We start from the raw sequence: 24,417 nt of genomic DNA on the forward strand, positions 1-24,417 counted from the left end.
CAGTATAGTAAAAAAAAAAAAAAAAAAAAAAAAACAGCTTTATTAAAACATCTGAGAAAGATAGAAAAATAAATGTATTAGAAAAGGTTTTTAAAAAGGAGAATGTTAAAAACATATAAAATTGGCCAGACACGATGGCACACACCTGTAATCCCAGCACTTTGGAAGCCTGAGGTGGGCGGATCATGAGGTCAGGAGTTCGAGACCAGCCTGACAAACAAGGTGAAATCCCGTCTCTACTAAAAATACAAAAATTAGCTGAGTGGCAGGAGCCTGTAAGCCCAGTAGGCAGGAGAATTGCTTGAGTCCGGGAGGTGGAGGTTGCAGTGAATGGAGATTGTGCCACTGCACTTTAGCCTGGGTGACAGAGCAAGACTCCGTCTCAAAAAAACCCAAAATTTTAGCTTTATACATACTGAAGTAAATATTGATGAGTTGATATACAAGCTAGAGTTTGTTTCAAAATAATCCAGTTGTGGTGATAGAAGTGGCAGCAGGATTGACCATCTGTTGAAAATTAGTGATGCTGAATGTAGGGGGTTGTCATCTATTGTGCAAGTTTGCAATTTTTCCTAATGCATTAAATTTTTTTGCTGGGTACAGTGGCTAGTGCCTATAATCCCATCACTTTGGGAGGTCAAGGTGGGTGCATCGCCTGAGCCCAGGAGTTTGAGACCAGCCTGGGCAACACAGCAAAACCTCGTCTCTACAAAAAAATACCTTGGAAAAATTAGCCGAGAATGGTGGTATGTACCTGTTGTCCCAGCTACCCTGGTGGCTAAGGTGGGAGGATCACTTGAGCCCCAGAGGTCGAGGCTGCAGTAAACTGTGTTTATGCAGTGCACTCGAGCCTGAGTGATAGAGGGAGACCCTGTCTCAAATAAATAAATACTTGTAAATGAAAATTCTTCAAAATGCCTCTGCACACAGTCCCATTTACAATAGCCACATAAAGAATAAAATACCTAGGAATATAGCTGACCAAGGAGGCGAAAGAGCTCTACGATGAGAATTACAAAACATTGCTGAAATAAATCAGAGATGATACAAACAAATGGAAAACACTGCCAGGCATGGTGGTGCGTGCCTATAGTCCCAGCTACTCAGGAGGCTGAGGAGGGAGGATCGCTTGAGCCCAGGAGTTCTGGGCTGTAGTGCGTTATGCCAGTCGGGTATCCGCACTAAGTTGGGCATCAATATGGTGACCTCCTGGAAGCAGGGGACCACCAGATTGCCTAAGGAGGGGTGAACCGGCTCAGGTCGGAAACGGACCAGGTAGAAACTCCCGTGCTGATCGGTAGTGGGATCGCACCTGTGAATAGCCACTGCACTCCAGCCTGGGCAACATAGGGAGACCCCATCTTAAAAAAAAAAAAAAAAAAGGAAAGTATTCCATGACCATGGATAGGAAGAATCAGTGTTGTTAAAATGGCCATACTGCCCAAAGCAATTTACAGATTCAGTGCTATTCCTATCAAACTACCAATGACATTCTTCACAGAATCAGAAAAATCTGTTCTAAAATGCATATGAACCAAAAAAGAACCTAACAGCCAAAACAATCCTAAGCAAAAATAACAAGGTATCATACTACCCCATTTCAAACAGTACTGCAAAGCTGCATTACAAAACAACACGATACTGATATAAAAGCAGATACATAGACCAATGAAACAGAATCAAGAACCCAGAAATAAAGCCACACACCTGCAACCATCTGATCTTCAGCAAAGTCAATAATAACAAGCAATGGGCAAAGGACTCCCTATTCAGTAAACGGTGCTGGGAAACTAGGTACCCACATGTAGAAGATTGAAACTGGACCCCTTCCTTTCAGCATACACAAAAACTAACCCAAAATGGATTAAAGACTTAAATCTAAGACCTCAAACTATAAAACTCCTGGAAGAAAACCTAGGAAGTAGCATTCTGAGCATCAGCCTTATCCAAGAATGTATGACCAAGTCCCCGGAACAAAACAAAAAATGACAAATAGGAGCTAATTAAAGAGCTTCTGCACAGCAAAAGAAACTGTCAACAGAGTAAACAGACAACCTACAGAATTGGAGAAAATATTCACAAACTATGCATGTGACAAAGATCTCATTTTCAGAATCTATAAGAAACAATTCAAGCAAAAAGCAAACAGTTCCATTAAAAAGGGGGCACACTTAGTTTCTTAAGTTGCCTGTTTTTTCCGCTTCCAAGTTGTACTTTCCTTTCTTTACTGTTGTAAAGCTTTTCTTTCTTTTTTTCTTTTATTTGAGACTGAGTCTTGCTCTGTCACCCAGCCTCGAGTGCAGTGGCGTGATCTCAGCTTACTGCAACTTCACCCCCTGGGTTCAAGTGATTCTTCTTGTTTGGCCTCCTGAGTAGCTGGGATCACAGGTGCCTGCCACTATGCCTGGCTAATTTTTGTATTTATAGTAGAGATGGGGTTTTTGCTGTGTGGCCAGACTGGCCTCAAACTCCTGATCTCAGGTGAACCACCTACCTCGCCCTCCCAAAGTGCTGAAATTACAGGTGTGAGCCACCGTGCCCAGCCATAAAGCTTTTAAACTTTAATTCCTGCTCCGAAAGAAAAAAAAATGGGTAAGGTACATGAACAGATACTTCTCAAAAGAAGACATACATGTGACCAACAAATATATGAAAAAATGTTCAACATCACTAATCATTTGAGAAATGTGAGTCAAAACTACAACAAGATACCATCTCACACCAGTCATGGCTGTTATTAAAAAGTCAAAAAAATAACCGATGTTGGTGAGGTTGCAGAGAAAAGGGAACACTTACACACTGTTGGTGGAAATGTAAATTAGTTCAGCCACTGTGGAAAACAGTGTGGAGATTTCTCAAATAATGTAGAACTATTCGACCCAGCAATTCCACTACTGGGTATATACACAATGGAAAATAAATTATTCCACAGAAAAGATGCATGTACTTATATGTCCATTGCAGTACAATTTATAATAGCAAAGACGTGTAATCAAGCTGGATGTCCATGAACAGTGAACTGGTTAAGCGGGAGATAAACATTGGATAAATACTGGACACAAAGATGGCAACAATAGACCCTGGGGATTACTAGAGGAGGGAAGGTGGGAAGGTTGAAAAATTACCTGTCGGGCACTCTGCTCACTACCTGGGTGATGGGATCATTTGTATACCAAACCTCAATGACATACAGTTTACCTATGTAACAAACCTGCATATGAACCCCCAAACCTTAAATAAAAGTTTTTAAAAAATGCCTCTGCAGACCAAATCTTTCTCTTGGTTTCTGATCTACCTTCTAGATGTTATCACATGGATTTCCTGCAAGTATCTTAAACTTACCAAAAACGGAATCCATTGCCTTTATCCCCATATTCTATATTTGTTTTCTGTATATTGCTTAGTGGAAACACCATATACCTGGTTTCTCAAATAGAAATCTTACTGATATTGCCATCTTCCCTCATTCCTTGAAGATGTTTGCTCCTGGCTCACCCACACTCTCAGCAAATGACCTTGCGTGTCATTTCACCGCCAAGAAATGCAAGCAACCAGAAAAGACCTACAAGTCTACCATGTCTACCCAGCACTTCGGGAGTCTGAGGCAGGCAGATTACTTGAGCTCAGGAGTTTGAGACCAGCCTGGAAAACATGGTGAAACCCCCTCTCTGCAAACATATGCCAAAAATTAACAGGGCATGGTGGCACATGCCTATGCTTTTAGCTACTCAGTAGGCTGAGGTAGGAGGATTGCTTGAGCCAGGGAGGCAGAGATTGCAGTGAGCCGAGGTCTAGACACTGCCTCAAAGAAAAAAAAACAAAAACTGCTTGACCACTCTCACTTTTAGGCATTGCTTCTATTTTACTTGATCCGTTAGCAGCATTTGACACAGTTAATTCACTCCCTTTTGTCTGAAATACCTTAATACCTTCACTTAGCTTATATGACTACTTCTCTGATTTTTCTTCTTTTTCTCTGTTAACTTCTTGATCTCCTTTGCTGGTACCTCATTTCCCTGACCTCTGTATAGAACTTTAAAGATCAGGACTTCTACTCTCATTCTTTGTGGTCACAACCACTTTGATCATCTTAAAAATACTGTCTATTTTGGTGTTTTATAAACCTTTTTTTTTTTTTTTTTTTTTTGAGACGGAGTTTCACTCATGTTACCCAGGCTGGAGTGCAATGGCGCGATCTCGGCTCACCACAACCTCCGCCTCCTGGGTTCAGGCAATTCTCCTGCCTCAGCCTCCTAAGTAGCTGGGATTACAGGCACGCACCACCATGCCCAGCTAATTTTTTTTTGTATTTTTAGTAGAGACGGGGTTTCACCATGTTGACCAGGATGGTCTCGATCTCTTGACCTCGTGATCCACCCGCCTCGGCCTCCCAAAGTGCTGGGATTACAGGCTTGAGCCACCGCGCCCGGCCTATAAACCTTTTTTTTATTATTGCTCTGCGCCTTTTGACTTCTTTATTGCCTAATCACCCCATCCCAATAAAAATTTCTGTGCATCCTACACACTGGGGTCACTTGGGAGGAAATAGGGGAGGGACGGTGGGGGGTGGGGAGTTGAGGAGAGATAGCAAGGGGAGAGATGCCAGATGTAGGTGATGGGGAGGAAGGCAGCAAATCACACTGCCACGTGTGTACCTATGCAACAATCTTGCATGTTCTTCACATGTATCCCAAAACCTAAAATGCAATAAAATAAATAAATGGGAAAAAAAAATTTCTGTGCATCTATTTATAGGTTGTGGCCCTTTGGAGGGCCATAAACCATAATAATATCTGAGATCTCCCCTTCCAAAGAGCCAATTTTACCACCTTGGGGATATCACCCCCTGAGAATGCATGATTTGTATTGACAATCCCCAAGCTTTTTTCTTCAGCTTTGACCATCTCCAGTGTATTAGACAGCCTGCTTCGTATCTCGAACTTCATATGTACAAAACCAAACTCAATCTGACTTTAGCCTTTCTTGCCACACAGAGCTTCAGTGATCTCATTCTTCTTTATGTACCTTTTGCTCTAGCAGCACTGAATTTGAAATATACATTTTACCCTATTGGTAAAAGGGCTTAGAAGAGTGATCATTTATTCTCCTAACCCAAATTGGCCAGGCTTTGAAAGTAGAAATTTCCGTGACTCTGGGCCACTACCATGATAGGCTTCCTGTAAGTAGGGTGGAGCAGAAGTTGGGATGACAGAGTCCTGGGGGGAATAGTAACATTGCACTGACAGTTGAAAAACATTCCACAAAATGATCCCTGTGTCTCTTTAGGATATATGCGTAAGAGAAGGTGGTATCTACATGTAGCTCTGAAAAGTTCACAGAATAGCACAGCTGTATTGGTATGGAATTCCCTTTTGAGTAAATAAAAATTTAAGCCAGGGAGCAATTAGATGCATTGCTCGGTATATACAGGAGAACATCTGGGAAAGACAGTTCTTCAGAATATTGAACTATTAGCAACATGTTGCTTCAACAGCATCACTGTAAAAGTCTTTGGTATTCTAAACAGGAAATCTTTTATTCTTTAACACATGAGTAAAGATACATTTGGTATATTCTGTCACCCATGGGAATGTAGACATGAAGAATAGCCTATTAAGGCTCATAGGTTTTGAGATTATTAGTTTACTTGTTAATAAACTTCATGAAGTGTTATTTCTAGTACTGTGGGGTGTTTTGGTTACATTTTTACTGTTTCAGCTAGAATCATAATCATATTACATTGTGACTTTAGAATTTTGGTTTTTATGTTCTCTTTACAAGTGATTTTGGGGACTGGTTTAACCCTCCCTTCCCCCAACCCCAAATATGCTGAATAGCATCAGGAAACTACAGTGATTTAATACTTTTTAATGCTATCATAGATTCTTTATGGCATTTTTATTATTACTGTTGCGCAAATTCAGAATGAAACTTTTCTAAAAAGTTGTACAGTAGGCCTTTCTAAATAATAATGCCACCTTAATTGTTAGTGTGCAGCTCAACAAATCTGAAATTTCCCCATCCCCCAGAGGAACTGAGTGCTACTAAGTTTTCAGATCCCTTTTCAAAACAATAAATGAGGTAAGAATTTGAAAATTCACAGTTTGTGGCCAGGCGCGTTGACTCACGCCTGTAATCCCAGCACTTTGGGAAGCTGAGGTGGGCGGATCACGAGGTCAAGAGATCAAGACCATCCTGGCCACCATGGTGAAACCCTGTCTCTACAAAAACATAAAAATTAGCTGGGCGTGGTGGTGCGCGTCTGTAGTCCCAGCTACTCAGGAGGCTGAGGCAGGAGAATTGCTTGAACCCGGGAGGTGGAGGTTGCAGTGAGCCGAGATCGAGCCACTGCACTCCATCCTGGCGCCTGGCGACAGAGCAAGACTCTGTGTCAAAAAAAAAAAAAAAGAAAAGAAAGAAAATTCATAGTTTGTCTTCAATATGAATAAAATTTGTCCCATTTTAAAGTTGTATTTTTTAAATGAAAATCTTCGCTACATCATTTCCTTTTTTCTCTCCTCATGTCAAACTTTTAATGTCTAAGAAAGGAAATACGAGAACTTTTAATTTGGTTAAAAAACAGTGACATCTTAAGTGTGATAAGCCAAAGAGAAAGGTCTCTATGTTTGGCAAAATCACATTTCTCGGAGATTTACAAAACAGCAACAGCACTGTTAACCAGTGTCAGCTGAGACATGATTTATGTCCTTCTTGTTCCACTAAAGCTATTGAAGAAGGTGTAATGCTACATAGTCCTCATGAAGGATTCTTTTCCTCAGTGCTTAGATTAGCTAACACAACCTGAATATCAGAGTTTGAGACTTTGACTTCTGCTGGATCTGTTCCTGCTCTGCTGTATGATCTCCAACAAATCAAATTTCTTTCTGTCCTCATTTACTGGTCAGTGGCACCTAGGAACAAATTGACATTTACTGTTAGATTATAAATAAACTGCTTTGAGGTAGTTGGCAAAACCAAAATACAATGAATGACTACTAGTGTAGTTAACATTACTGTGTAGTTAACTTCCATTTTCTAAATAATGCTTTTTTGTAGCATCCTTCTCCTTTTAGTCTGTTTTAAAGCAGCATTTGACAGTCTTTGTTTTTCCAATTTTTCTCTATTTTGCTGTTATATGATCATAATATTATAAACTTATTAAAGAGAGGAATTGCTGTCATATTCTTGAAACATCCTTTTAGAATTCTTTTAATAAACTGAAGAAAGGAATTGTATCTGTTTAAAAGACCAGCTTTAAAACAAACCTCTTTAGAGAATGAAAGCTAATTAACATGTTTTACTATGACTTAACTTCCAAAGATGGCAGTAAAATTTTTGAATTTGCATTCTACACTGGCAATTGGTTCTAATAACTAAATATACAATTGATTGGAACCACTATTTATGTATTTAATTATTATTTAATAAAAATGGGTCCAGGGACAGTGGCTCATACCTGTAGACCCAGCACTCTGGGAGGCCTAGGTGAGCAGATCACGTGAGCCCAGGAGCTTGAGAGCAGCCTGGGCAACATGGCAAAAACCCATCTCTACAAAAAATACAAAAATTAGCCCGGTGTGGTGGCAGGCATGTCTGGTCCCAGCTACTCGGAAAGCTGAGATGAGAGGATCCCTTAAGCTCAGGAGGCAGAGGTTTCAGTGAACTGAGATCACACCATTGCACTCCAGCCTGGGCGAGAGTGAGACCCTGTCTCAAAAAAGAAAAATGAGAAACTTATTATTTAAGACAGGTTTTAATCAATCACTCATATGAAGTGGCAAAGGTTTTACCATCAGTGTGTTCTAAGATAATTTATCTGGTGCAAAATGACTTGGAAGAAGGTACTTCTTTCAGGTATCTGTTTACCAACCCCTTTGAGTAAGCTTTTGTATTTTACTCATCTTCTGGAAAACAACATTGTTCTGCCAGACATTTGGTCTGAATGTGTGATTTTATAATTCAGAGTAATATTTATTTCTTTGTTCTCCTGAGAATGGATATTTTTATGCATGTTTCCCTCTTAGTCTCTGCTTGAAAGGTGCAGGAGATAACTAGATTTTATTAGCATATTTTTACAAGTCTATTTAAAATGCTTTCAAATTATTCGGCAGTATTCTGATTGAAAATGGAAGGAGTTGCTAGAGGTTTTATCAAGAATAGATACACTACTAGTAGCTCACGCCTATAATCCCAGCACTTTGGGAGGCCAAGGTGAGCATATCACATGAGGTCAGGAGTTTGAGACCAGCCTGGCTGGCGTGGCGAAACCCTGTCTCTGCTAAAAATACAAAAATTAGCCAGGTGTGGTGGTTCATGCCTATAATCCCAGCTACTTGGAAGGCTGAGGCACGAGAATCGTTTGAACCCGGGAAGCAGAGGTTGCAGTGAGCCAGGATCATACCACTGCACTCCAGCCTGGGTGACAGAGTGAGACTGTGTCTACGAAAAAAAAAAAAAAAAAAAAGAATAGATACACTATATATTTTAATTTATTGGCATGTAAGCTAGATTTTCCTATTTTCATTACATGGCTGTATGCATATGAATCACCAGTGATTACTAACTTTTTCAATATATATGTAAAATGTTTTAAATTATGTTTTTTGTGGTAATATTTTATAAAGGCTTGATTTTGTTATATTTTTAAAATTTCTCATACTTAAAACAGATTTAAACAACTTCAAAGAGTTTGGGAATAGCCATTATGAACAGTCTTCTAACTGAAGTTTTATTTTTACTAATCATTTAAGTTGTGTTGTTCTTATACATATTTAGGTTTTGAAATTTTTATAAAGGTCTAGGCTGGGCGCTTTGGTTCACGCCTATAATCCCAGCACTTTGGGAGGCCAAGGTGGGTGGATTACCTGAAGTCAGGAGTTTGAGACCAGCCTAGCCAACATGGTGAAACACCATCTCTATTAAAAATACAAAAATTAGCCAGGCATGGTGGCATATGCCTGTAATCCCAGCCACTTGGGAAGCTGAAGCAGGAGAATCACTTGTTGAACCTGGGAGGCGGAGGTTGTGGTGAGCTGAGATCATGCCATTGCACTCCATCCTGGGTAACAGAGTGAGACTCCCATCTCAAGAAGAAAAAAAAAAAAAAAATATATATATATATATAAAGGTCTTAATATCTAAAAAGTATGAAGAGAAATTTTCATAGAAACATCTCAAGGGGAACTGATAAAAATAATGCTCACTTTGGGAGAAGACTTGTCATGTGTATGATCATATACCACAATCCTATGATTAGGGTAGTTAGAGGGAAAAACACATAGAGTTTGTAATCCTAGGTATGTCAGAAACAGCTGCAACCTTTTAAAAAAAAGCACTTGGGTCTGAAAAGAATTGATTGTTGCTTTTTCATATTTTTCCTAAGGTTCTACTATATCCTCTTAATAAAATACATATTTTTGTTAGATTTTAAATATTCTGACTTTTAATGCTTGTAATGAAATTTTATTAGTATTCTTGGCTGACTTATTTTGGCTCTTGTCTCCTACATTTGCAACCAAATTATACTTTATATGCTAGACAAGGTTTATGCCAGCCTAATTGGTTGCTGGCATTTCTTAGCCTCACAGCTGCTGTGAACTCAGCTGTGAACTAGAAAACATATAATAGGATCCTGTTTTCAGAGACCAAAAGGCAATTGTCAACATGTAAAACTTGTTTTTGGCAGCTCAATGAATATATGAGCTTTTATGACAAATTAAATAGCACTAATATCAGATCTTAAGTAATTATCTTAAAGATTAGAAAGTCTTGAAATATGAATTTATTCACTGAAGCAAAGATGGCTTAGATTTGCATCTATGTTCTGTTCAGTCATTTGTGGCTTTTTTTCTTTTTAAAAATCATATGTCTTGATATTTACCAACAGATATTAAAAAGTTGAGATCTGAACTGTTTGCCCTATAATTTCACCCTAACAAAAAATTGAGCCTTAAGTGAGGTAAAGATATTTCTTAAAATGAACTAAACATAAAATGACTTTGATTAAAGATTTATATTTCAAAATATTTGTTATGTTTATATTCTTTGATGTAGCAGATTTTATTTTTATAAATTTTTAACATCTAAATTTGGAGTGAACATTACTTTTGTATTACATTGAACCATATAAAATTGTCATTTTTTTAGGTCAAATGGTTGAATGTAGACTAATGGGAAAAAGTGGCAGTATATCAACATGAACTCCCTAACCAAATTCAGAAATGTAACCCACTGTTATTTACCTTTGTATAAGTAAAATATCATCATGTGTGATCAATAAACAATGAGATTAACAAATCAGATTTATATATAGTAAATTTTTTTCTTCCATTATAATTGCTTTTTGCCCATTTCCATTATAAATGTTTTCTTCAACATTTTTTTAAATGTTTAGGGACTCTCAGCACTAAGCCAAACAAGGACTAAACAAATATGTGAGAGGCTGTAGAAATATATTAAGGACAAGCAAACTGTGTTAGTAAATGGCTTATACTGAATATAATAAAAGCATCATCCTTTGCCTACATTTTGTATTACTTTGATACTTGGCATGATTTTTTATGTCTACTGTGATTCTAACAGTCTATTGATTATATTTGGAATGTAACTCCAGACTTTTCTTGCATACTCTTTTATTTAAAATGAGAATTTAGTTTTGTCACTTACAAATATAAATCTTTCCTTACATAAACATTGGCTGGAAATATCTTGCATTGTGAGAAAAGTACATTTTAGGAAATTTTGGTATTAAAAAGCAAGAGGCGTTCTATTGGGAAAATAATGATTGGGGAGCTATTCTGTGGGGTTTGCCTATGCTTTCCACAACTCTTTGTGAGGCTGAGGTGGCAGTGGTTACCACTGGAGTAGGATGCTGGGAGGTGTTGAGGGAGGAACAGTGGCTTGTACTGAGGTGGGGGAGGGTATCAGGAAGGAACAAAAGAGGAAGATGGCGACATCAGGGGCAGGGGCAAATGAGCCTTGTTTGGCCACAGACTTGGCTTACAATCTTTGCAAGTTTAGTGAGATCATGCTGCAGAAGCAGCGTCAGGCTGAGGACACAGCAGCCCTCGAGGAGATGATAGTGGATATCGGCTTCATCCAGTTACACACTCAAAAATTGCAACTGCCATACACGAGGGGCTCCCATTATGGTTGTTCTTTGCCTAATATTAACCAGATTCGTTTCAGCCTGGCCTAGTTCCAGAGCCCCCTCCACTCACCTTTTAATTAATCTCAGGGCACTCGGCACCACAGGCTGGTAGAATGGGTACAGCCAGATCCCCACAGAATGGTGTCGCCACCCTCCCAATACCCTACCACACTGACAGCTCTCCCTATAGTTCTGCCTACTTGTCTCCTCCCCAAGTGTCCAGCTGGTGAAGGACTATGCCCTGGGACAATTTCCCTGCAGAGAAGAGGTACCTGTTTTACCCAGCATCTGCATTTAACAAGACAAGCTCTGACTCTGCCTTTCATACAAGTGTGATGAACCCCAGTCCCCAGGATATTTATCCAGGCCCCATACCTTCCAACAACCTACCCAGTCAACATTTCTGTTCAGGTGAAATGGACTCTAAAGTACCTGCTATTGAGAAGTTCTCCTAGGTGACAAGCATTTGCTGAAGCCATGGGATACTTAGAAGCTGTTGTCATCTTCCTCCTGACCCTGGTCCTTATGAAGTCCCTGGAATTAACATCTTTCCATCTCCTGGCCAGCCTGCCAATGTGCCTGTCCTCTCACCTGCCATGAATACTGGTTGTGGGAGGAGATTCCTACCTGATCTCACCAGTTTGCACTTTCTACCAATACTGCCCATGCCCCTGCACCCTGAGGAGACAGCCTACCCTATCCTTAATAGGTGCAACAGTACCTCCAATTTGACCCACATTGTGACTCACCTGGGCATTAGCATGGCCCTGGGCTTGGACTTGGGCCCAGATTATAATGCCCCAGGACTTCGTTCACCTCTCAACCACCCATCCTTGCAGTCTTCCCTAAGCAATCTTGATCTCTAGGCTTCCTGAGCAGTCCTCAGCCCCATCTTCAGGGCTCCCATAGCCACCCCTTACTACCTGCCTTCTCCTTGGCCCACCATGCACTGCCCACCACCTTCCTGGGCCACCCTTCACTCAGTGATGCCCTGACTCACCTCCTCTCGTCCTCCACTTCATTTTTCATCTGCCCCTACCTCGCTCAACCTCTACTCCTGGGGCCTCCCCCCACTATTTCCAGGTACTCCTCAGCCCCCTAAGTCTGCCCGCAGGTCCTGCCAATGCCAGGAGGTCCCAATAGCAGCTGCCCAAAGTTTTTGCCAATGTCACCTACTCTGTCTTCTATCATTCAGGGTGTCCCCCTGGAGACCAGTAATCTGCACACCCAGCCACATACTCCAAAGTCTCTACAGCAGTGAGAGCTGCCCTCAGGTGGGCAGCCTCTGAGCAGGCAATTGCATTATGGGACACTACCCACCTCGGCCAACTGGGCTAGGGAAAGTCTTCACTGGCCAATGAGTGACTTCACCCTAGGGAACTGGAGCAGTTCAACATGGAGAGCCCATAAACCAGTCTGGCGATGGATCCCCCTGGCTTTTCTGAAGGGCTTAGATTTTTAGAAGGCTAGGGGCCAGTGGCTGGCCCTCAGGATCCTCACACCCTCAACCACCAGAACTTGATCCATCACTGCTCCTGCTATGGCTCAAGGCCTAACATCATCCTCATAGAAACTCTCCAGGTTTCTCTAAGGAGATTGCAGCAACCCTGGCTGGAGTACCTGGCTTTGAGGTGTCAGTAGCAGGTTGGAGTTGGGTCTAGGGCTATAAGATGAGCTGTGCATGGAGCTACTGATTCTGGAAGGGCTAAACATGCTGAGTGACCCAGTGCCCTGCTACCCTATCGTGCTCCGGAATATTCATCACCATCCCTCTTCTTGGCCCTGTCCCCCATTACTGTCCATTTCTTCCCTTACCCCAGCTAGTAGAGACCCCACTCTGCCCCAGATTCTCTTTGTAGCATGAACAAAGGATCCCAAGAATGAGAAAAAGCAAGGGGTTTTTCTAGGTGGCCCATGAATTCCATACAGGGGTGGGCCTAGAGAAGCTCAAGGGAGGGCCAAAAGCACTTGTAACTTTGAACCAACTGCCTGGAGGTCAGAGCCTGTTGGAAAGCTGGGGATATAAAGGGTAACCTGGGAGGGTAACCTAGGACTCCTGGCTTGTCTGGATTCCTAGGGATGGACATTGCCAGCCCCTCCTCACCACCCTTTTCCCTCTCAGTGGAGGAGAGCCCACAGTGGATATTATTTTTAATTACATGTATGTTAATAAAAAATCATCCAAAAAACTCTTTGCAAGTTTTTTTTTTTTAACTTTACCACCAACCCATGACATTTTCTACACTAATTTATCTTTACAACTAGATTAAAATGAAATGGAAAACTTTTAAATATGTCTCTGGATTTTAAGTGTTAAAAAGCTGGCCAGGTGCAGTGACTCACGCCTGTAATCCCAGCACTTTGGGAGGCCGAGGTGGGTGGATCACGAGGTCAGGAATTCGAGACCAGCCCGGCCAACATGGTGAAACTCCATCTCTACTAAAGATACAAAAAATTAGCTGGGCATGGTGGTACGTGCCTGTAATCCCAGCTACTTGGGACCCTGAGTGAGGAGAATCGCTTGAACTGGGAGGCAGAGGCTGCAGTGAGCCGAGATTGTGCCATTGCACTCTAGCCCGGGGGCAATGGGGCGAGACTCTGTCTCAAAAAAAACAAAGCCATAGAGTTTTGAAACTATAAGTTACCTTTTTTTTATGGTAGTATTGATTTTATATAACAATGTAAACTTAGAATTTTCAAATCTGACCTCATTTTCTATGAATATGACCTATGACTTAAAGAAAATTCATGTAATGGCACCCTCCTATCCGAAACACGTAAGAGGAAACCAAAAAGGCATACATAGCTGAGCTCGAAAACAAGATCATGGATTGTAATGGAACAGGAATTCTAAGAGATGGGTAGGACTGAAGCAGGCATAGATGGCAAACGTTTGATTCCTGTAGGATGATGCGGGAGAAAGAGACTTTAAAAAAGGAGAATTGGAGTCAGGTTCACTGTTTGAAGACAAGGAGTTGTGTAACTTTTCTTAAATGCTGTTTTTAAAATTGCTGCTGATTTGCTCCTGGAGCTAGATTTATAAGAAATGTTTTCATCAAGGCAGGCAGTCCAGTACAGTTATGGTAGAAATACAGGGGTATTCAGCCACTGTGCACTGGGAAAGTGGTACCAATTATTGTGGCTCTGTCTGTTCTGCTTGGTCAGGTGTCTCACCTTTAGAAATCATTAACAGGATACCCAGAAAACTTCCATATCTGGAATTCAAGAAGCATTTCTAAATAACTCATGAGACAAAGAATCATGAAATAGAAAAATAGGTGGAACTGAGCAATAACAAAAATACTACGTGTAAAAACTTGTAAGATGCTGCTAAAGGAGTTCTGGGAAATAAATGTCTAGCTTTAGCTGCTTATGAAGAAAAAAGAATAAGGATGGTGAATGACTTAACCGTTCACCTGAAGAATTTAAAGGGAAAAAACAGTAAAATATGCCCAAAGTAAGTTGAAAGAAAGAAGTAATAGTAGCAGAAATTAAGTACATAATGACACCTAATAAAAAAGACTCAACAAAGCCAGGTTTATTCTTGGAAAACACAAATAAAATGGACAAATCCCAGGTGAAATTAATTAAGAGAAAAAAGTTTACCAAAAAATTAGGAATGAAAATGTGGACATCATATCAGATGCCAGAGCCATTAAAAGATACTATGAACTTGATGCCAAAAATGTGGAAACTTTATCTAAAACACTAGAAAAATATAATTATGAAAACAAGAATAAAAAATAATTCTATAATTATTAAGGAAATTGGATCTTTCTGTAATAACACAAACCAAGATGGTTTAACAAGCTTTTGCCTACCAAATACTCAAGAGTCAAATAATTTAATTTCACACCAACTATTCTAGAGTACAGAAAGGGATAACTTTGTCATAGAAAATCATTTTATAAGATTAATATAACCAGCTGGGCATGGTGGTTCATGCCTATAATCCCAGCATGTTGGGAGGCTGAGGTGGGCGGATCACCTATGATCAGGAGTTCCAGACCAGTCTGACCAACATGGCGAAATCCTATCTCTATTAAAAATACAAAAATTAGCCAGGTGTGGTGGCGTGTGCCTGTAATCCCAGCTACTCAGGAGGCTGAGGCAGGAGAATCACTTGAACCCAGGAGGCGGAGGTTGCAGTGAGCTGAGATCTCGCCATTGCACTCCAGCCTCAGTGACAGAAGGAGACTGTCTCAAAAAAAAAAAAAAAAGATTAGTATAACCATGATACCAAAATCTAATAAGGTTGTTGAGAGGCTGGGCACAGTGACTTACACCTGTAATTCCAGCACTTTGAGAGGCTGATGCAGGGTGATAGCTTGAGACCAGAAGTTCAGGACCAGCCTGGTCAATATAGCAAGACCCTGTCTCTACAAAAAATTAGCCAGGCATGGTAGTGCATGCCTATAATCCTTGCTACTCAGCAGGCTGAAGCAGGAGGATCACATGAGGCTGCAGTGAGCCATGATCATACCACCATACTTAAGCCTGGGCACAGAGTGAGATCTCCGAACTCTTAAAAAAGTGGTTTTTGAGAAGGGAAAACCGCTGGCCGGTATCAGTCTAGATTAATGATATGAAAATCCAGAACATCATAGCTGGATGGTATACAGAAAAAAACAATCCAGAACAAAACAGACAATGCAGTTCTAATCAGAATCCCAACAGGTAGTTTTGTGATTGTTGGTTTATATGACTTTTTGGAACTTCACAAGCTGATTCTAAAGTTTATAACTTAGAATTCCTTAAGAATATTCTTAAGGAACAGTAAAGCAGGAGGGCTTATTCTGCTATATGGCAAGACTTAATAATAAGCAAAGCTGTAATACTAAGTAATTTTAGTTCAGAGATAAAGAAATAAACTCATGCATGTAGGCTTGAATTGTGACACAGGTAGTATTGCAGATAAGTAGAGGAAAAGGGGATTTTCAGGAAATGGTCCTAGAAAGGAAATTGTGTTATCATATAAAAATATAAAAATGCCGATGGATTAAGGTCCCAAATGTGAAAGGTTTTGTAAGATTTTATGTATTTGAGATGCTGTCTCACTCTGTCACCCAGGCTTGAATGCAGTGGCGTGATCTTGGCTCACTGCAACCTCTGCCTCTCAGGCTCAAGCAATTCTGCCTCAGCCTCCCAAGTAGCTGGGATTACAGATACCCACCACCACACCCATCTAATTTTTTGAATTTCTGTAGAGTTGGGATTTCACCATGTTGGCCAGGCTGGTCTCAAACTCCTGATCTCAAGTGATCCACCCACCTCGGCCTCCCAAAGTCCTGGGATTACAGGCCTGAGACACCATACCCAGCTTGTAAAACTTAGAAAATTTAAGAGACTGTTTTAGGGATCTCAATCTTAGGAAAAATTTTATAACACACCAAAAATCCATAATGGAAAAACACATATTTGACTACATTAAAGTTAAGAATTTAGGCCGGGCGTGGTGACTCACACCTGTAATCCCAACACTTTGGAAGGCTGAGACGGTGGATCGCCTGAGGTTGGGCATTTGGGACCAGCCTGGCCAATGTGGTGAAACCGTGCCTCTACTAAAAATGCAAAAATTAGCTGGGTGTGGTAGCAGGCGCCTGTAATCCCAGCTACTCCGGAGGCTGAGGTAGAAGAATTGCTTGAACTCTGGAGACAGTTTTCAGTGAGCTGAGATGGCACCACTGTATTCCAGCCTGGGCGACAAAATGAGACTCTGTCTTAAAAACAAACAAAAAAATTAAGAACCTAAATTCATCAAAAGTCACTATAAAGAACATGAAAAGATAAGCCACAACTTTATAGAAAATATTTGCCATACATACAACAAAAGATTAACACCAAGAGTATAAAGAGAATTCCTATAGAGAAGTAGCCAAAAGAAAAAGACCCCAACACTCAAGTCAGTACTGAAAAGGCCTGAATGTCTAACAAGCACAAAAATAAGCAAAAACCTCATGAAATCAGAGAAATTAGAACCATAATATGACATGTTGAATCTGGCTAATATTAAGTGTTTTCATGAATATGGAGTAATTGTTAGGAGGATTGCAAATCATTATAGATAATGTGTGTTAGGCCCATCTTTCACTGCTATAAAGAAATACTTGAGTCTGAGTAATTTATGAAGAAAAGAGGTTTAATTGGCTTGCAGGTCTGCAGGCTCTGCAGGCAGCATGATACTGGCATCTGCTCACCTTCTGGAGAGACCTCATGAAGGCTAAGGGGTGGGGGGCAGGCATGCTATATTGCCAGAGCAGGAGCAAAAGAGAGGGAGGTGCCACACACTTCTAAACAGTCAGAGAACAGAACTCACTCTGAGGACAGCATTCATCACCAAGTGGGTGGTGCCAAACTATTCCTGAGAAATCCACCCCCATGATCCAATCACCTCCATTGGGCCCCACCTCCAGTATAGGGATTACAATTCTGCATGAGATTTAGGCAGGGACGAATATACAAACTATCACATAGCTACTATAGATAGGAAACATGGCACTGAAGAGAAAAGTTTTATACATGTGGACTCAGTTATTCTGTATTTTTTCTCTTGTATATCCTAGAGAAATTATTGCACATTTATACCAGTAAACATATGTAAGAATGCCCATAGCATCATTGTTCCTAATAGCAGAAACATAACAACTCAAATGTCTGATAGTAGAATAGATAAAATGTGGTATATTCATGCAATAAAATGCTACACTGTAATGAAAATGAGTTATATACATTTTATATGTACAAGTAAAGTGAATCTCAAAAAATAGCATTGAACAAACAAAAACCTCAATTGTTAAAGTAGTGTTAATCCATGTATATGCAATTTAAAGAGAAGTAAACTGTTTAGATTTCTGTGTGTATGTGTTACATTTAAAGGTGGCAAAACTATAAAGAAAAGCCAAAGTATGATTATCTCAAATGTCATGGTGGTTGTTACTTTTTTTTTTTTTTTGAGATGGAGTTTTACTCTTGTCACCCAGGCTGGAGTGCAATGGTGCAATCTCGGCTCACTGCAGCCTCTGCCTCCTGGGTTCAAGCAATTCTTCAGCGTCAGCCTCCCGAGTAGCTGGGATTACAGGCGCACACCACCATGCCCAGCTAAGTTCTTGTACTTTTAGTAGAGATGAGGTTTCACCATGTTGGCCAGGCTGGTCTCAAACTCCTGACCTCAGGCGATTCACCTGGCTCAATTTCCCATAGTGTTTGTTGGGATTACAGGTGTGAGCCACCGCGCCGGGCAGTTGTTTCCTTTGGGAGTGGAACATACAGGATTTCAAAAGTGTTTTTTAACCTAGCTGGTGGTAGTTACACAGGTGTTTGCTCTATTTTTTTTTAATGTGGAAGTATATGTGGTATAATTCACAGTAAAGTAAACGATGAATCAGAGTCAAAGGGCAGTGAGTTAGTGAAGATGGAGTACAGTCTTCTCAGGTGGATTAGAGAAATGAGATGGTATTTGCTAGGGAAAGGTATTTCTAGTCCTGATTAGTCTTATTGAAATCTATGCATGATCTCTATTAACAAACTGACACTCAAGCATCTCATTATTTTCCCCCAGCACCATCATTCTCCCAGTCATCCAGGCTTGACACCTTGTTATGCCTATATGTTGTCACCGTATCATGATTTTTTCCTTTGAAAAAATGTTTTCATATATCTTATTGTTTCTCTCATTACTTAACATCTTTGTTAACAGGTGGTTACTATTTGACTTTTGAAATAAATCACTGGATGTCTTTGTTTAAAAGAAAAAAAATAAAAATTTTAAAAGAAAATCAAATTTGTATTACAATTTAAAAAGAGGTATTTGAGTAGCTCAATGAAATGCCATATATAAGATAATTTTAAAAATTATTAAAGGCATTTTGAGAAAGGTTGGTTTTTAAAAAGAAAACAGCATTTTTTCTAGACATCTTTTGGTGCAAATAAAAGCCCCATGCTGCACTGGTATTATAGGTAGTATAGATGGGTCTAGCTATCTGATTAATTGGCAAAAAGGAAATACTTAAGACTTTGTTTATTCATTTCTTATTTCTGGAATTTCATATTCTCTCCTTGTTGCTGGATGAGTAAACTGGATTATGGTAGAGATAAGGCAACAAATTTCTCAGTCCTGCCCGGCTCAACCTCTAGAATTTAGTCTTAAAAGTTTAGTCTTAGATCAGACGCTTTTGACTCTGCAGACTTGTGATTTAAGGCTTTCTGGATGCGTGCACTGGTGTTTGAGGTCGTAGAGGTTCCAATGTTGAGGAGACTGCTGATATTGGCTGTTCTGTCCTTGATTTTTTTTTTTTTTTGAGTCGGCATCTTGCTCTTGCCCAAGCTGGAGTGCAGTGGCACAATCACGGCACACTGCATCCTTGACCTCCTGGGCTCAAGCAATCCTTGTACCTTTCAGCCTCCCAAGTAGCTGGAGCTATAGGCAGACAGCACCACACCCTGTTGATTTTTAATTTTTTTTTTTTTTATAGAGTTGAGGTCTTGCTCTCTTGCCAACCTGGTCCCAAACTCCTGGGCTCAAGCCATCCTCCTACTTCTGTTCCCCAAAGTACTGGGATTACAGGTGTGAGGCACTGTGCCCAGCCTCCTTGATTTGCTTTATCCTCTCATTGCCAATCACTCTAAACTGTCTTTGGTGATTAAGGTCCCTGTGAATTTGTGACCTGTAGTCCTGGTATTTTGCTCCACTGTCCCACCTTCTTTTTTGCACTCCTAGTTATGGTACATTAAATCACTCCTTGCCCAGAAGGGTGGGAATACCATGGTAGATGCTCAGCAATAAGAATGATTGTGTTCGTCTTGCCTTTTGGAATAGGCACTTATTTTTCCTCATTATCATTATTGTGGTAACTCTACTGGTAATTGCATGGAGATCCACCTTGGTAACTTTTTTTTTTCCCAACTAGATTTGATAGCTAGGTGTCTTATTTCTTTAACCTCAACCACAGCCTCTTCATTTCCTGCTGAGGGTTATTCTTCACAGTAGTCTGATATTCAAATGCATCTTCCTTAGGCTTAAATATTTCCTTCCTTTCTGTTGATGAAACCATATCAATGTTTTATTAAACCCTTTTACTTTCTCCAAAACCTTTGTTGCTGTAATCTTCTTGTCCCTACTAGTGGGTATCAGTGTTTGTGGGGCTGCCAGGGGCGATTGGGGAAAGGATGGCTGCCAGGTCTCAGCCTCACTGTTCATGTTGTAGAGAGGGTGATTAATGAGGGGCTTGATGCAGCAGTGGTAGGCTTCTCCCAGATTGTGATGGTGACTGGGCTGCTTTTGACTCTCTGGGGTCCACTCTTCATTTCTACAACCAGTTAAACTCATTCTCTTTCTCATATGCTATGGCAATCATGCAGGTACACTGCTTAGATGTCTCTCTAAGAAAGAATTTCAGTTTCAGGGAGTATAGTTAGCTGACAACCTTCAGGATCTTTAGATTTGGGATTGAGAACCTGAATTTCCTGGGAAATCCACAGCCAATGATAGAGCATGGCACTGGCCCATTTTGGCCCAGTGCAGGACTCCTCTAATGGACAGTCTTGCTCTGAAACACCCTACTGGGTTGACCAAGACTTTGCTAGATCTTCATCAAGGTCTGAAGCTTTCTCTGCTCAGTCCTGCTTCACAGCCACTTCCTTCATAGGTTTTAAATCTGCGTCATGGTCTGAAAGTTTTCTTTTTTTAATTTTTATTTTTAATTTAATTTTTTTTTTTTTGAAGCAAAGTCTCACTTTGTTGCCCAGGCCAGAGTGCAGTGGAGCAATCTCTGTTCACCGCAACCTCTGCCTCCTGAGTTTAAGTGATTCTCCTGCCTCAGCCTCCGAAGTAGCTGGTATTACAGGCGCACACCACCACACTCAGATCTAATTTTTGTATTTTTAGTAGAGACAGGGTTTCACCATGTTGGCCAGGCTGTTCTCAAACTCCTGACCTCAAGTGATCTGCCCGCCTTGGCCTCCTGAAGTGCTGGGATTACAGGGCGTGAGCTACTGCTCCTGGCCTGGTCTGAAAGTTTTCTGTGCCCAGTCCTCTTTTCTCCCTCTTTTATCTTGAACAATAAACCTGTTGTACACCTAACTCTCGTCTGCTTCTCAGAGGACCCCAAATGACACATATCACTTCCACTGGTTATTTACCTAATCAATTTCTAATATTGAAGTAAGGATTATCTAATTTCCCTTTTGTAACTCCTTTTGACTCCTCCCAGTATTTTTCAGATCATCATTTTCCTCCAACCCCAGCTCCTGCATCTCCTCTAATGTCCATCTGTATTGTAAAAAGCACCATTATTTACTCAGTTACTTTTACATCTTCCACATTTAAGTTTATGACCCATCTTTTATGGGTGCAGGGGGAATGGAGGTGGTATTTTGTGAGACAAGAATCAGACAATGAAAAAGGAGTTACTCTAGTGAGGGACAAAGGAGGTCACAGGTAATGCAGGTCAGATCGTGTAGAGCTTTGTTGTAAGTCATTAATAGACCATTGAAAGGACTTTAGCTTCTACTCTATGTGAGATGGGGGATGGGGAGTCATTGGAAGGTTTTGAGCAGAGGAGTAATATCTGACTTAGTTTTTACCGCGAACATTTTGGCTGCTCTGGAGAACAGACAGAGGGCAGATAAGTTGGAAGCAGGAAGGCTAGTTGGGAGAGTATCACAATAAACTAAGTACAAGGCATTGGTAGCTTGCACCAAGGTGATAGCAGTATAGTTAAGAATTGGTTTATTATCTGGGGGCAAGACTCAAACAGTGTCATTTTATTTGTAAAAGCTCCCTAGGAGTTTCTGGTAAACATGAGGGTTGAGAATTTGTGCTACATTTTATAAATTTTTATAGGAATGCCTGGACTTACAGATACCTACTTTGTAGGTATATTTGTTATGATTAAGTGAACTAATATGAATTAAATGAGCTAGCATCTGACATATTCATGCTTTAAAAGTAGTAGCTTAGAGAAATCTGACACATGAGATGATAAAAATTTTAGGATTGATAATGTTCAGTGTTGATGAGGATGTGGAGGAATAGGTCCCACTGTTGGTGAGAATGTATATGAAGGGCAGTTTGGGAATATTTATCAAAATTTCAACATTCATGACCCACGAATTCTCCTAGAAATTTTATTTGTGGAAACATTCACACCTATGTTCAGATAGTCAGTGTGGCATCTTTTAATGGCAAACAGTTGGAAATAATATTCCTAATAAATAAATTGTGATATATTGATTTATGGAATGCTATATGGTTATGAAAAATAATAGGTAGGTCTATATATACTGTCATGGAAAGACTGCTAGTATGTATTTTAGTTTTGTTTTTTGTTTTAAAAAAGTAGCACCAATGTATCATTTGAGGGTACTTAACATCCTCACTATTTGAAATCTACAAGATTATGTTCATTTATCACTTCTATGGAATTTTATATGAGCTCTTATAAAAAAGGTAGGCCATAAGACCAGGCATGGTGATTCATGCCTGTAGTCCCAGTACTTTTGGAGACAGAGGTGGGCAGATCACTTAAGGCCAGGAGTTTGAAACCAGCCTGGCCAACATGGAACAAACCCTGTCCTCTACTAAAAATACAAAATTTAGCCAGGTCCTGGCATGGTGGCTCACACCTGCAATCCCAGCACTTTGGGAGGCTGAGGAGAGCGGATCACTTGAGGTCAAGAGTTGGAGACCAGCCTGATCAACATGGCAAAACCCTGTCTCTACCAAAAATACAAAAATTAGCTGGGTGTGGTGGCACGTGCCTGTAATTCCAGGTGCTTGGGAAGCTGAAGCAGGAGAATTGCTTGAATGGGAGGCAGAGATTGCGATAAGCTGAAATGGCTCCACTGCACTCCATTCTCAGTTCAGTGACAGAACAAGACTCTGTCTCAAAAAAAAAAACAAAAACTTAGCCAGGCATGGTGGTGCATGCCTGTAATACTAGCTGTTGCTCAGGAAGCTGAGGCAAGAGCATTGCTTGAGACTGTCTCAAAAAAAAAAAAAAGAGAGAAAAGAAAAGGTAGGCTAGGCACAGTGACTCAAGCCTATAATCCCAGCACTTTGGCAGGCCAAGGCAAGTGGATTGCCTGAGCCCTGGAGTTTGAGACTAGCCTGGGCAACACAGCGAGACCCTGTCTCTATTATAAAATAAAATAAAATAACTCTCAGTGAGAGTAGTTTCATAAACAATAATTATCAAATTATTATAGTACCCATATTTTCTTTAACAGTATCGTAAGCCTCATTATAATAACACTGTTTTATGTACTGTATATCTGTTTTTAGATATTTAAAGAGCTATACATTATCATAAGCTAAATCATAGATGCTCTCAAGGATTTCATTTAGGAAATATGTACGAAAATTCTATATGTTCAGCATTCTATTAGGAAATACTGAAGATGCAAATACATTGCACAGTTTCTGTCTCTACTTAACTAATAACCAAATGAATAGGTAAGATGAAACAGATGAAATAAATTTTTTAAAAAGTATTTTATATATGTATATATTCTGGTGTGCTTCTAGGAATTTGTCCTAGGCAAATAATTCAACAAGTATATAATGACAAATATACAATAGTATTCATTGCAGTGTTTATAATAATAATAAACGGCACACAACCTAAGTGACCATCAGTAGGTATTAAATAACTTATGATAAACATAATGAAATATGTAGTAATTAAAAATAATTATTTAGAGCTATAGTTATTAACAGATAAAACCTACAGTCTACTAAGAGGGGAAAATAAATTTAATATATTATGTATAATATCTTCTCTCTACAGATGGTAAGACTGGAATAATCAGGAAAAGTAAGGAATAGAATAGATTTGGATAGACAGCATATAGAAGAGGACATTTTAAATTAGCATTTCCTAACCTTTTTGGACTCAGATTTCTTAATTTTAAAATTGTATCAATTTGCATCATATATGGTAAAAAGTGTTTTTTAAGAAGTATTTTATATCAGTATAATAACTTAAAATTGCTTTCCGAGCCAGGCATAGTAAGTAGCCCACGCCTGTAATCCCATCACGTTGGGAGGCCAAAGTGGGCAGATCACTTGAGGCTAGCATGTTGATACCAGCCTGCACAATGCAGCGAAACGCTGTTTCTACTAAAAATACAAAAATTAGCTGGGTGTAGTGGCGCATGCCTGTAATCTCAGCTATTCAGGAGACTGAGGCACAAGAATCACTTGAACCCAGGAGGCGGAGCTTACAGTGAGCCAAGATTGCATCACTGTACTGTCGTCTGGGTGACAGAGC

The 24,417-nt window shown here is 40.1% G+C and overlaps 1 protein-coding gene and 1 pseudogene across 1 annotated transcript in view; both read left to right on the plus strand.

Annotated features, from left to right (window-relative positions):
* The window catches only part of KIF2A (kinesin family member 2A), an 83,214-nt gene that overhangs the window by 13,791 nt on the left and 45,006 nt on the right, over positions 1–24,417 (plus strand). The window lies entirely within an intron of this gene.
* On the plus strand, positions 9,034–13,513 carry LOC108317869 (annotated as a pseudogene).

The sequence above is a fragment of the Cebus imitator genome, unplaced genomic scaffold (assembly GCF_001604975.1).
Source record: "Cebus imitator isolate Cc_AM_T3 unplaced genomic scaffold, Cebus_imitator-1.0 Scaffold211, whole genome shotgun sequence".
Taxonomy (NCBI): Eukaryota; Metazoa; Chordata; class Mammalia; order Primates; family Cebidae; genus Cebus; species Cebus imitator.